Source organism: Populus euphratica, unplaced genomic scaffold (assembly GCF_000495115.2).
Source record: "Populus euphratica unplaced genomic scaffold, PopEup_1.0 scaffold339.1, whole genome shotgun sequence".
Lineage (NCBI taxonomy): Eukaryota > Viridiplantae > Streptophyta > Magnoliopsida > Malpighiales > Salicaceae > Populus > Populus euphratica.
In genome coordinates this window covers 84,502-98,930 of record NW_011500231.1, presented here as the reverse complement: position 1 = coordinate 98,930, position 14,429 = coordinate 84,502, and the positions used below count along the sequence as shown (strand labels likewise).

Here is a 14,429-nt window from a genome sequence, read left to right as displayed (position 1 = left end):
GTAGGGAAACCACCTATTTATAGGCAAAACAAGTTTGTTTTTTTTATTTGCTTGGTGACATGACCAAAAGATTGATGTCTTCTCTCAAGTGTAGGAGTATTGAAGTAATAAATAATCCAGCAAAACCGGGTCGAACCACAAGGAGGTTAATTATATAAATTATAAACAACAATTATAAATAACAAAAATAGTAACAACAACAACAACAATAATAATAGTGGCAATAGTAGTAGTAGTAGTAGTAGTAGTAGTAGTAGTAGTAGTAGTAGTAGTAGTAATATTAATAATAATAATAGTAGTAGTAGTAGTAGTAGTAGTAATAATAATAATAATAAAGAGAAAGAGGAAGAAGAAGAAGTTGATGAGAACTTTGAGATGGAAGATTAACGTAAAAATTAAACAATGATAACAATAAATGTCAAGGTTAGAAGATCCACTAATGATATGTCAAACAAGTATAATATAAACTCTTATTATTCAATTGGAAACTATACACAAAGGAGGTTCCAATTAGATTATAAATTGTTAACATGATTACATTAGTTATCTTATTCAACTAATGCTAATACTTGGAAATATTGTTAGGCAATCACGATTATAACTTATATTAACAACAAATCAAGTTCCTTTCATAGCTCAGGTGTCAGTTTGTTGAGTAATGAAAAGTATGGCTATGAGAGTGCCAAGTATTTGTGTATCAAGTGTTATACAACATAAATCTAGATTAGTCATTTAACAAGTAAAATATTAAAGAGTGAACAAGATAACAAATACAAAACATGTTAGTATCAAATATTAAAGTCCATATTACGTTTACACTATACTTATTCTTACACAATTATTATAACCTTTTCACCTTGACATAATAAACTTAGCTAAACATTATGAAAGAAAGAAAAATAAATAAATATTATCAAAGTAAGCTTTCAAACGATGTCCATTTATCTTGAAAACATTGTCATTATTTGGATTCTCAATATCAAAAGCCCCATAAGGATACATATGTTTCTCAATAAAATGAAAGGCATAAACTTGATATTAATGAAAGCAAAGCATAAACATTACAAAAAATACAAAGAGAGAAAGCAAGGGCATGATCATGATCTGGAAACCAAGATGCCTAAATGCATGACAAATGCCTCCTTTTATAGGCCAAAATTGAGGTCATTTGTACTTCTAGAACTCCAGATATGGGCCAAAAACTAAATAGTGCTTGGGCTAGAGGATAGATTCGGACTTCTTTGTTGTTACTCTAATTTGAACTTGAAAATACAATTTTTATATCTTGGGCTCCATATGAAAGTTGTAGACCCTTCTCTTACCTTTCCATCCATTATAAATAGACCTAAATCTAAGATCTATAGCTTCAGATATGACCCAATTACCGAACAGTGTTCTGGTTTGGACTACATCGACATTTCTTTTCTAAGTTTGGTCATCTCTTTGTCCTTTCAATTTCAGTTCTTAAATTCATGAATCAATCCTTTCATTTATGTGATAGACCTGCATTTAAAATAAATATTTACCATAAATTAACGTTATCTTATATTATTAGATATGTTATTATAAAATATGCTTTAATTAAGGAGTTATTGATACTTCAAATGCAAAATAATGATATAAAACCTTGATAAAAAATGCACTTTTAAGTACCAATCACTTGGTCTCCAAGCAAACTTAGTGACCAAGTTAACCCAAAAATAATTTAGTCCCTCAATTCTTTCCTTTCACATTTGATCCCTTTGTTCAATTTAATTTTTTTTTTTTGTATTTTGACTTTTTTGAAAAAGAGCAATATCAATGTTGACTTAATAAGTGCATTAACCCAAAAATAATTTAGTCCCTCAATTCTTTCTTTTCACATTTGATCCCTTTGTTCAATTTAATTTTTTTTTGTATTTTGACTTTTTTGAAAAAGAGTAATATCAATGTTGACTTAATAAGTGCATTAACAACTGAATGTGTTGAACATAGATTTTTGTATTTTAAATTCTTTGGAAAAGACGTTGAAAATAACGCAAATAAATTAAAAACATGTTTTTTGAGGTTTTTTTTAAGTCTTTTAAAATGGATTAAAAATATTAGGTAGCAATAGATGCCTCCTCTTTACAATACTTATGGAACAAAGACTTGTTAAATGCTTGACTAACGAACTATTCTTCTCAAAGCTTTAAGTTCGTTTGACCTGAAACTTTGTTTTCACAGCAATCCCCATCAACAGAAACTACGATCAAACTGTGTACAGCTTGGTTATTTTGAAATCCCAATCTAGTGATTTTCTTAATCCAAAACCAAAATCATTGCCAAAAGTTCGGTCAACTTGAGATTCCAAGTTGGTGATCCCCTTTAATTAGAACTAAAATATGAAAAATAGCTCGATTAACCTAGAATCCCAATCTGGCAATTCACTTTAACTAGGACCTTTGTCTTCGTCATTGACTTGGTCAACCTAAAATCCCAATACGATGATTCTTTTTAATAAGAACCAAAATGTTGCCTTTTAGCTTAGTTAAACTGAAATCTAAATCTGACGACCCCTTTTAACCAAAACCTTGATCTTTATCTTTATCTCAATCAACTTGAGATCCCAATCTAGTGATTTCTTTTAACCAAAACCAAAATGTCACCTTCAGCTTGGTCAACCTGAAATCTTAATCTACATATCCCCTTTAAGCAGAACCTTGATTTTTGTCTTTAGCTCAGTCAAGTTGAGATCCTAATCTGGCTATTCCCTTTAAGTAGAACCAAAATGTCACCTTTAGTTTGGTTAACTTGAAATCTTAATCTAGAGATCTCCTTTAATCAGAACCTTGGTCTTTGTTTTTAGCTCAGCTAATGTGTAATCCCAATCTGATGATTCATTTTAACCAGAACCAACATGTTGCCTAAGCTTGGTTAACCTAAATTCTGAATATAAAGACCCCCTTTAACTAGTACCTTGGTCTTTGTCTTTAGCTTAATTAACCTAAGATCCCAATTCGGCAATCCTATATAACTAGAACCAAAATGTTTCTTTCAATTTGGTTAACCTGAAATCTTAATCTAGTGACTCCCTTTAATCAAGCGATGCCCTTTAACCAAAACCAAAATGACAGCCTAAAATCTCAATTTAGAGACCCCTCTTTAACTAGAACCTTAGTCTTTGTCTTTAGCTCGGTCAACTTGAGATCCCAATCCTACAATCCCATTTAACAAGAACCAAAATATTGCCTTCAACTTGGTTAACCTGAAATCTCAATCTTGAAACATGATCCCCTTCTTAATCTTACTTTGATTTGCCATAAAAATGTAAGAGAATGAATGATATGGTGGAGAACTAGACCGGTCTTTACCACCGGCTAGAACTAACCATAGGTTGCTTAGAAATCAACCTTCAACACCTAAAAACAAACAACCACATGACAACCCTACAATTATCAACAACAACACCTAGTTCTAGCTAAAACCCTAAGCAAGATAGCAATAACAACCCATAAAAAGATAAAGTTGCTAAATTATTTTAACATTTTATCTATATATATAGATCGAGATAATTGAAGCAACTTTCTAGATCTATCTCTATAGATTTTTATTTTCAATATATAGACTACTTCTCCCATATCCTTTCTAGGTTGCACTTTCTTTTTTGTTCAAGTTTTGTTGGTTGAAAAAAACTTTCTAAAATTATTATTATTATTATTATTATTAATTTTCATACACAATTATATTTACGATTATTATATGGTCAATTTGTCCATGTCAAAGAATAGAATCTGAGGCAACTTTTTCACCAAAATTCCATTCTCTATTATTCCTTCAATATTATATTGGGGTTTAATTCAAGCAACTCGTTTATTCGGATTTGAGATGTAAATAGATTTTTTGTTAGGATGAGGTGGGCAGGTTGCGTCACATTGATTTCGTCATGAAGTTAACTTGAGTAAGAAACAAAGATATCAAGTTTCGGAGAGAATCAAGATCAGTTAAAGCAAAAAAAAAAAAAAAAAACAGATTATGAAAATAAATTGGAAAGGAAAAGTTTAGTAATAAGGAATCAGATTCACAAAGAAATTTAAGTCTCATCGATTCCAGGAAACAAGTTGGAAGGAATCAATTTTACAATAATTGAACTTGGCACTAGAGAGAACCTTCGTGCCACTAAGTACTGAAGCGTTATTCAAATGTACTGAAGGCCATTTGTTTGCCATTTGTGCTAATTAAGAACATAATTCTATTCTTTTATAGTTTTTTGGAAGAAGAAAAAACTGGGGTGAGTTAATATTCTGTAAAATAAGCTTGGAATAGCTTGCGGGGGCTTGGCTCGGAGATCATTGAGTTTTTACTACAAATTGCCTTTTAATTTTTTTCCACCTGTATCTGGACTGGGATTCGGTAAGTTTCCCTTTTGTTTACATATGAGGTTCCGAGACAACAGTTGCATGCTGTTCTTGAACAAACATTGCTTGATGTTATCCAATGCCGAGATTAAGGTCAGATAATACTAGCGTCCGATTGTGCTTATTGCCATTAATTAGAAACTGCAATACCGTCACATAATTAAACTGAGATTTTTCAGATTAGAGAACAGAAGGAATCTTCTTTCAAAATTTGCTTTCGAGAAGGTTTGGTGTTTTTGCTACTCCTACTTTCGGACCTGACTTGATTCCTGACCGGTAGAAACAGCATTAGTCCAAAAGCAGGGAAGCTTTTATTTTCTTTAATCACATGATCTGATATTCTCATTTATGCCCAACACAAATTCATAAAAGTGGCTCTAATGATTGGCTGACAACAGTTGTTAATGAGCAGTGTTTGCGTCCCTTATTTTTCAGTTTACTAAGTATTTTGAACTGTCAATTCCAATCCAAAGTCGATAATAATGAACTCTTGGTGATGGTTTTGAGCTACTTATCTTTGTGTGTTGATTAATTGTAGTTAACATGGCACGTCAGGCAGATCGTCTTGTTAAGATTGGGCAGGAGGGTTTTGCAGCCTTTGAAGAGCAATTCGGGCGGGCCAAGAGGCGGCCACCAGTTATGCCAGTTATGAAGGTTCCCACATATTACTATGTTCCTGCAACAGAAGTTATCGACAGCAAAGAGGCAGCTCAACGCTACAAGGGGAGGGTTTATATCGATTACCCTAAGGGGAAACCATTTCCGTTTTAAAGACCTAGTGATTAATCACTTAGCTTTCTTCTATGCATAACCTCCTCCAGTTGTGTTACCTTTAGGAGCTTCTTCTTACTTCTTCAAATAAACTTTCTGTGATTTATATATCATTTTCTATTTGTATGTATTCTCATAATTAGCTTTCTTAGTTCCTCATTGTCACCTCTTACTTAGCATGGAATTGAAAGATACACAAGTAATATGCTCTTGAAATGCTTTGAAGCTCTTCAAGGTGTGATTTCACCGACTAAGTTTGGAACTGTACAGAGCTCAATGATGAGCCGTGGGAGGCGTCTCTGATTGTCGCACTGTAAGCATGAGTGTGCGTATGAATATAACCAGCAGATCCGCAAACCACAAGTGATGACAAGATTCTTAACACTACTACATTTAATAATTTTATTGATGAAATTTTTTATCGGTATTTACTCTATCATTTTGTCAGCATGAATTTTACCAATTGATTTAGAGACAGACACAGTCTTGAGTAAATTCCTCTTGTCAATAATTTCATTAATGTCGGTAAAAAAAATGATGGTTTTACATACAGAAAATGCAAGCCATTTTTTTTTCCATTGGAATATACAAACAAAATTATTTCTTTGATGATTAACAGTGGCATATGGAGTAATTTTATTCCAAACCCTCTATAAAATACCGAAGGAATTATTCCATCAATGATATAATAGTTGAAGTGGCATATGCAATAATGTTTTTCAACTCTCTGGGATGTAATGATGAACAAAGTTTGTCAGTAACTCTATTCATAATAATTAAAAAATATATATATTTTTTAAAAATTATTTATTGAACAAAAAAAGAAAATAATAAAAATAATTTATTGTATAAAATGCTTAAATTATTTATTGTATAAAATTCAAGTATGTAAAAATAAATTATCTTAACATAAAAGCCAAATATTCATTACAAATTTATATGTTCAAGTAAAATTCAACTAGAAAAATGATGGCGTTGGAGGACGTTGATCGTTCTTGGGACCATATAGCTAAAAGGGGGCGCACATGTACCACCCATATGTGATCTCATATCCATGGCTATTCTACGAAGTTCATCATAATCCATATAGAGTTGTTCATATTCTTCAATAAGATGGGTTGTATGTTGTTGCAAGGTCGTAAACTTCTGAGACTGGGTGGTCAATATCGATTGCGAGCTCCCAACAGTTAAGACATTACATGCCATCCATAAGTTCTCAGTCATGGTGTTGGAGAGTTTGTATACCTAATTTCTATCAGGTCCACCAAATGATCCTGCCTCCATCCATAAATCCGAATCGAAATCTAGGTAGGTCGAAGGATCGTTCCCGTATCTCTCCCTCAATCGGCTGTTATATGTCTCTTGGAAATAAAAAAATAAAATCATCAAATTTAATTCAAGTAAATAATAATTTACAAAAGAAAATGGTTGAATGAATATACCACAAAGTGTTGAAAGTGGTAGTTAATGAACTATTGCACCTCTTTTTAGCAGTCTTCACTCCACATGTGCGTCTCCATAAAAAGCTCCATTCAGCTTGGCTCATGTCCAAGAGTTGTAGTCTATAAGAAAAAATAAATTTATAAATAACAACAAATTAATTAAAGATAGATGTGATTAAAATTATTTTTTTGTTATTTTTTAAATTTTTTTGGCTTTGTTTGGAAAAAAACCTAATTATTTTGTATAAAACTATCAAAACAAGCATAAAGGGGGTCTTTGCCAAACACACCCTTAAACCAAAAAACCCTTTTAGCAAAAATATTGCAAGCTAAACATGTTCTTAACCCTTTGACCCATTCTTCGCCCAACTAGGTTGACCCGACCAAGTTGACCTAGACTGGGATGACCCAAAATATTTGGTTTCAACCATAAACCGAACCAAAAATCCTGATTTGACTCGAAAACAACTAAAAATGAAAAAGAAAGCCAAAAAATAGATTAAACACCAAAAAACACAAAACAATGGAAAAACTCGAAAATAACAAATCAAATGCAAAAATAAAAATAAAAATGAAGAACACAAATAACATGAAAAACATTAAAACTCAAATTCTAGCAACATGAATTCTAATCTAGACCATATTTCAGGAAATAAAAAAGCACGTAAATGATGGAAATCAATCATTGAACAATAATTAAGCATCAAGCATCGATGATTATCAACCAATAATCACGATTTAGTCAAAATAGGTTTTGGTTAAAAACCAAAACCCTATGATTAAAACCCCTAGAAAACTTGTTATTGGTATAAATAAACTCTAGACTACTAATTAATCAAGTCAAATGAAGTGTTTAATGTAAAGGAATGGAGCAAAACTGGTCCAAAACATAGAGATAAGCCAATGTTTTTCCCAAGAACATAGAACATTGCCTTAGAAAACCCAACTATTGTCAAGCCACCAAAACTAGCATTTTCGACCACTCAAACATGCTTTCTTCATTTCAAAAAGTCACATTACCATAACCAAACATGTTTGAATAAAAAAAAATAAACAAATAACATCAAAATCATGCAAGAAGTTCCAAACTTCAAAACTACAAACTTAAAATAGCTTATATATTTATGCAATTTGGATTCAATTTTTTCCCCTAAACCTGCAATATGATCCAACCAAAACCTAGAAACTAAGAACATGCATCAGCCAACATAAAAAAAACATCATAACCTTGCTGCCACATGTAGTAGATTTCAAAACTACTTTATTTAATCAAAAACTCATCCAATAAACATCACCTAAGTATTCAAGGACATTAACAAACAACTCAAAGTAAGATTTAAATAATAAAATAAAATTTTTATGTATTAATCAAAATCAAAACTAAAGAACATCATAACAGTAAAGCAAGTTCAAAAATATCATTAAACATGTAAAATAAGTTAGAGATATGCCTTATGGACATCACCTATAAGGTTAGTGAGGGATTATATCTTCCTAAAATTCAGAATAGTTATTGCCTTTCTTCCTTTTGAAAATCTAATCTTTTTTCAATCTTTAACTTATCATTTTAGCTTTTAGATGCCAAGTGTCACATATGGGTGCAAGATGTCGGGGGTTATGGGAGTAACTACCTAGTTTTTTGGTTTAAGGTCGCTAGGAAACTCAGGTATATTGGTTTTATCAGAGATTCCAAGAGTAAGAGACTGATTGTGGCTGGGTAAGGTACTAGCACTCCTAATGCAACCTACCTAAGGTAAACTATATTGTGTGGTTTAAAGGTTTTTATGAGATCCTAAATGGTGGTATGTCTATGATTTAAGATGGGGATTTATACGTGTTAATAAATCTGGTTTTTTTGAATTTATTATGGGCTCCTGTTCCCAAATGAATTCTTATAGCCAAGATCCATATAGGTGCCTTGACAGGGTTCACCTATCTTTAAAGGTAGAAGGGTTTTCCAGAACTCATGTATTGTGATGAAAAATACTCCCATTTAAAATTGGTGACTATTTAAAATAATTTTAAAAATTTTATCAGCAACTCGTGATATTTAAATACTAGCATACTTGTAAGTCCAACATTTATACCAAAAAATTGACAATTATCACTTATGAATTAAATTTTTTTATGGATTTTTTAAAAATTGACAAAGTTCTAAGAAATTCAATAAACTGGTTATTAAACCCAAAATTCATGTAAATATACTAAACAAAGTTGTATTTTTTGGCCATGTAATATTGAAGAAGAGTATCTATGTGGATTTGAAGAAGATAGAAACAGTATTCAAATGGGAAAGACCTATGAATGTGATTGAAATTCATAGTTTTTTGGGCTTAACTGGATATTATAGAAGATTTATAGAAGGATTTTCAACGACAGCCTCTCCAATTACTCAACTAACTCGGAAGGAAGTTAAGTTTGAATGGTTAAAGGAGTGTGAAACAAGTTTTCAAGAGTTAAAATCTAGGCTAACTTCAACCTAGTATTGGCTTAACCAAAAGGATAGGAGGGATTTGTTGTGTATAGCGCTGCTTCCAATAAGGGTTTAGGCTGTGTATTTAAGCAGCATGGAAGGGTAATTGCTTATGCATCTAGATAGTTGAAACCATATGAGATAAACTATCTGGTACATGACTTGGAACTGGCAGCTATTGTGTTTGCTTTAAGGATATGGAGACATTATCTCTACGGGGTACAAGTGTAGATTTTTACAAATCATAAAAGTTTAAAATATCATAAAAAGAATTGAATATGCGACATAGGAGATGGATGGAGCTAATCAAAGATTATAATTGTATTATTGATTATCACTCGGGGAAAACAAATGTGGTGGCAGATGTTTTGAGTTGGAAGAATAAAGCTTTTATTGGTGGTTTACTAGTCCTAGGTGAGCTAAATATGCATTTGGATGTGACTTTAGAAGGAATATTACTGGCAATGTTAGTGCTACAATCTTATATGAGAGAAAAGATCTGAAAAGCTCAAGGTGAAGATCCTGAAGTGATGAAAGAAATGAATAGTGTAAAAGTAGGCCAAGACTCTTTATTTCGAGTGCCAAAAGATGGGATCGTAGTTATGGGAAACAAAATATATTTACCTGATGATAAGATTTAAAAAAGTAAAGTTCAAAATAAGCTCATAGTCTAAATTAGTGATCCATCCAGGGAGCACAAGAATGTATAGAGATTTGAAGGAGAGTTACTGGTGGCCAAAAATGAAAAGGGAGATAGCATAATACGTGGCCAAGTGTGCCATATATTAGCAGGTGAATGTAAAGCATCAATGGCTGGCTGGAGAATTACAATCTCTTTTAATTCCATAATGGAAATGGGAGAATATCACTATGAATTTTGTATCTAATTTATCGAGAAATAGGAAAGGATTTGATGCCATATGGGTGATTATGGATAGATTGACAAAGTCTTCTTTGTTTTTGCCTATAAAGATGGGGGATTCGGTTGAATAACTAGCTCAATTATATATTAAAGAGGTGGTCAGATTGCATGGTGTACCAGTTTCTATAGTTTCTGATAGGGATCCTTTGTTTACATCAAGGTTATGACTAAGTATACAACGAGCTTTGGGTACTATATTGAATTTAAGAACGACTTTTCATCCACAGACTAATGGGTAATTTGAAAAGACAATTCAGATTTTGGAAGATTTGTTGCAGCTTATATTCTAGAGCTTGGAGGTCTATAGGAGGATCACTTGCCATTTGTAGAATTTACTTATAATAATAGTTATCAATCTACTATTGGCATAGAACCATATGAAACATTGTATGAAAGGTGATGTCAAACTATAATATGTTGGGATGAAGTTGGGGAAAGAAAATTATTGGGACCTGAACTGGTGTAGATCACAGTTGATAAGGTGAAGGTGATAAAGTAAAGGATAAAAGAAGCTCAAGACCAGTAAAAGAGTTGTGTTAATAATTGACGGAGACCTCTAGAGTTTCAAATTGGAGATATGGTATTTTTAAAAGTTGCACAATGGAAGCACGTAATTGGGTTTGGAATGAAATGTAAATTAGCACCTAGGTATATTGTACCATATAAAATTATAGAAAGAATTAGGACAGTTGCCTATCGAATACTACTGCCACCACATTTAGATAGGATACATCATGTGTTTCATGTTTCGATGCTGCAGAAAATAGACTTGGATCCTACATGAATTTTGCCATAAATTTTGATAGAAGCATGAGAAGATTTAACTATAGAGGTACAACTAGTGCAAATTATGGACTGAAGTATAAAAGAATAACAAAATAAAAAGGTGCCATTAGTAAAGGTATTATGGAGAAAGTCTCAACTAGAAGAAGAAACCTAGGAGAGAGAGTCAGAAATGAGGAAGAAATATCCTAGATTATTTTCTTACATAGGTATGAATTTAAATTTCAAGGACAAAATTTTTAAGGAAGGGAGAATTTAAACTCCCTAGATGAAAAATCATAAATTGACTAGTTTTATGTAACTCTTGATCAGGTTATTAGACAATTTTGAAAATTTGCGTAGAGCCTTCTAATATGATGCCCTAGCTTGGGTTAAAATTTCAGGATTGTTGGAGAAATTTGGAAATTTAACAAAAAAAATCATAATTTGACTAGTTTTACGTTATTGGATGTAATTTTCAATCCAATCCTCAGATTAAGCTAAAATTTTACAAGGGACCTTAAACTATATTGAATAAAGTTTGGTTAAACTTTTAGGATAAATGGAGCTCAGTTGTGTTATAAAAAATAAGGAATATCAAATAGAAGCAAAAGGACTCATCAAGGGTAAAATGGTTATTTGCCTTTAAAAAATAAAACAAATCAACTCTCCTTTCATTTTATATGCTACCAACTAGGCAGAATCAGAGTGGGAAATGAAAAAAAAAATAAAAAAAACAAGTGAGAAAGAGAGAAAAGTAAGGAAAAAAATAAGAAAAGTGAGAGAATAACCTTGTAAGCATTTAAAGTCCAACTTATAAAACACTAATCTAAGGAAGAATCAAGTAAAGGAAGGAGGAATTGAGAGAGAGAGTTTGGCTAACGTTGGGAGAGAAGAGAAATTGGAAGAAAGTCAAATGGTAAGCATGAGAAGTTTAGATTTAATGTTTGATTTAGATGTTTTTAAGCTATCTTGATTAAGTTAGGAAGTAATTTCATGGAATTTTGCTTTAATTTCCCTTTAATCCTTGATTCTTGAACTTAGGGTTCTTATGGGAATTTGGGGGAATTAGGAAGGGAAAGAAAAATGATGAAGTTGAAGTGAAATAGCATGAAAACAAGTTGAAATAACAAGTAAATGAAGAAAAATTTGGAGGAGGAAAAAGAAGATGACATTTGGCCAAATGAAGGAAAAGTGGAGGAATGATTTTGATGTTAATGTTTTGGAAACCATGTTTAATCATGATATTTGAAATATGCAAGAAAGACTAAATGAAGAAATAACATTAAAGTTGACAAAAATAAGTAAATTCAATTTAAAAGAGAATTGAACTAGTTAAAAAAAAAGTATGAAGACAAGATGTTTAGATTGTGTTTAAATATAGTTCTTACATATGTTTAGATAAAATAAATAATATGATGTGAAGGCATAAAGAATAGAAGGATTATTTGATGGAGGAATTATGAATAAAAACCAAGAAAAGAAGTCACTTTTTTAAATATGTGGTTGTATGTGAAATGATGGTGATATGTTTGAGAATGATTTTTTATCATAACAAATTAAAAAAAATATTGATGGACTAATGATATAATGATATTTAATTGATTTAGGAGTTGTGTCTGAAGATGGTTATCAGACAAGAGGAGTTAGGTCATCTTGCGCAGAAGGTAGGTGATTTGTCACCTTATTTTGTAAGTTTTCCTTAAATATCTATGTTGCTTATTTAATTAATGTTAAAATAATGAAGCAAATGAATAAATTAAGTGATTATTACAAATAAGAATTATCGGTAATTTATGTGAAATTACCAGAATTATTATTTGGCTAACAAAAGAGGTTAGCCACATGCTGATAATTCATATGGAATTACTGAATTGATTTTGGCAGCCAAAATGGGTTAGTCAGATTCCTTGGGTAACTATGAGAATTACCGAGTTTATTGGTCAACAAAGAGGTTAATCGAATATGGGGTAATTCGTAAGGAATTACCAGATTGATTGGCTAACAAAAGAGGTTAGCCAGATGATGGGTAATTAAGATGAAATTACCGAATTTATTGGTAACTGAGGAAGGATAACCAAATTTGTGGGTAATTATATAAAAGTGTTAGAATTATTTCCAATCAAGATGAGTTAGTTGGATATTTAAGTTTTGAAAAGATTATGTAAATTAATTGAATGAAGTTAGAAGTATTAAATTTTAGAGGTTAAGAGTAAAATAATTAATCTATGACTAAGATATTGAGTTAATTAATTAATATGGTTATTGTTGAAATAAGTACGCGATGTGATACAGATTGTTAGATGTAGGATTTTTCTGTTTATGAATTATCATTTTGGAAAGTAATATTTATATGTCTTTATTTTCTTTGAAAACCTTTGTGTTGTCAAAATGAGATAGAAGATGTGTAGTATGTAATGATTGTATTGCCTTTGATTAGTATTTAATAGTGCATTTTTATCAAGGTTTTATATCATCATTTTGCACTTGAAGTATCAATATTAACTAGAGCATATTTTATAATAACATGTCTAATACTATAAGATATCTTTAATTTATGGTAAATGACCATCTTAAATGCAGGCCTATCACATAAATAACCGGAATGATTGATGAGTTTAACTCCTAAAATTGATAAGACAAAGAGAGGGCTAAACTTAGAAAAGAGATGTTAGTTCAGTCCAAACTGGAACACTATTTGGTTATTGGATCATAACTAGAGCTGTAGAACTTGACTTTAGGTCTGGTTTATATGTATGGAAAGCTAAGACATAGGGCAAAAACTTTTATAGAGTCAAAGATTTAAAAGTGCCATTTTCTAGTTCAAATGGAAGCAATAATGAAGAAGTCTGAATCTGTCCTACAGCCCATATCTCGAGTTCTAGAAGCCCAAATTCATCGATTCTTTTTTATTAGAAAGCTGAGATAATTTCTCAGAACTTTCATGAGGACTATCTATTCAAATTCTGATGTTATCAATGATGTTCTCTAAAGACAAGAAGATAAGGATTGTTACCAAGTCAAAAGGTGGCCACCCACTCAACAATTAGTCATCTAATTAATAGTTTTGAAGATTGGCCTATAAAAGGAGGAATTTTCCATGCATTTAGTTATCTTAGTTTTCAGATCAAGATCGTGTTCTTGCTTTCTGTCTTTATATTTTTGTAATGTTTAAGTTTTGCTTTCATTATTCTCTTGTTTATGTTTTTATTTCCTTTACTATACTTATATAATTATGTTTTTATCTTGTTTATCTATGTCTCTTATTCATAATATTTAGTTATGTTTACTATGTTAAGGTGAAAAGGTTTCACTAATGGTGTTAGGATAAGTATAATATAAACTCAATATGGGCTTTAATGATTATATCCTTAACAACTTGCTATTAACATGTCTTATTATTTCTATCTTATTAATTCTTAATACCTTACTTATTAAATGGTTAATCTAGATTTATATTGATAACACTTGGTACAACAAATGCTTAGCACTTTCATAGTTAACCGTATGGTATAACCTATACCTGTGCTATGAAAGAAACTTGATTTGTTGTTAACATAAGTTAGCATCATGAATTCCTGACAATATTTAGAAGTTTGGTGTTACTTGAATAAGATAATTAATATGATCATGTTAATAATTTACAATAAGCTATTGATGATAAATCATTTGATTGGAACTTC

The 14,429-nt window shown here is 31.2% G+C and overlaps 1 long non-coding RNA gene across 1 annotated transcript in view; it reads left to right on the top strand.

Moving 5' to 3' along the window:
* Positions 1-5,209, top strand: part of LOC105112435 (uncharacterized) — an 11,465-nt gene extending 6,256 nt beyond the window's left edge. Inside the window, exon 4 of the long non-coding RNA XR_839755.1 lies at positions 4,884-5,209. This is a non-coding gene — a long non-coding RNA (uncharacterized LOC105112435). The remainder of the gene's footprint in view (positions 1-4,883) is intronic.
* Positions 5,210-14,429: the final 9,220 nt, after the last annotated feature.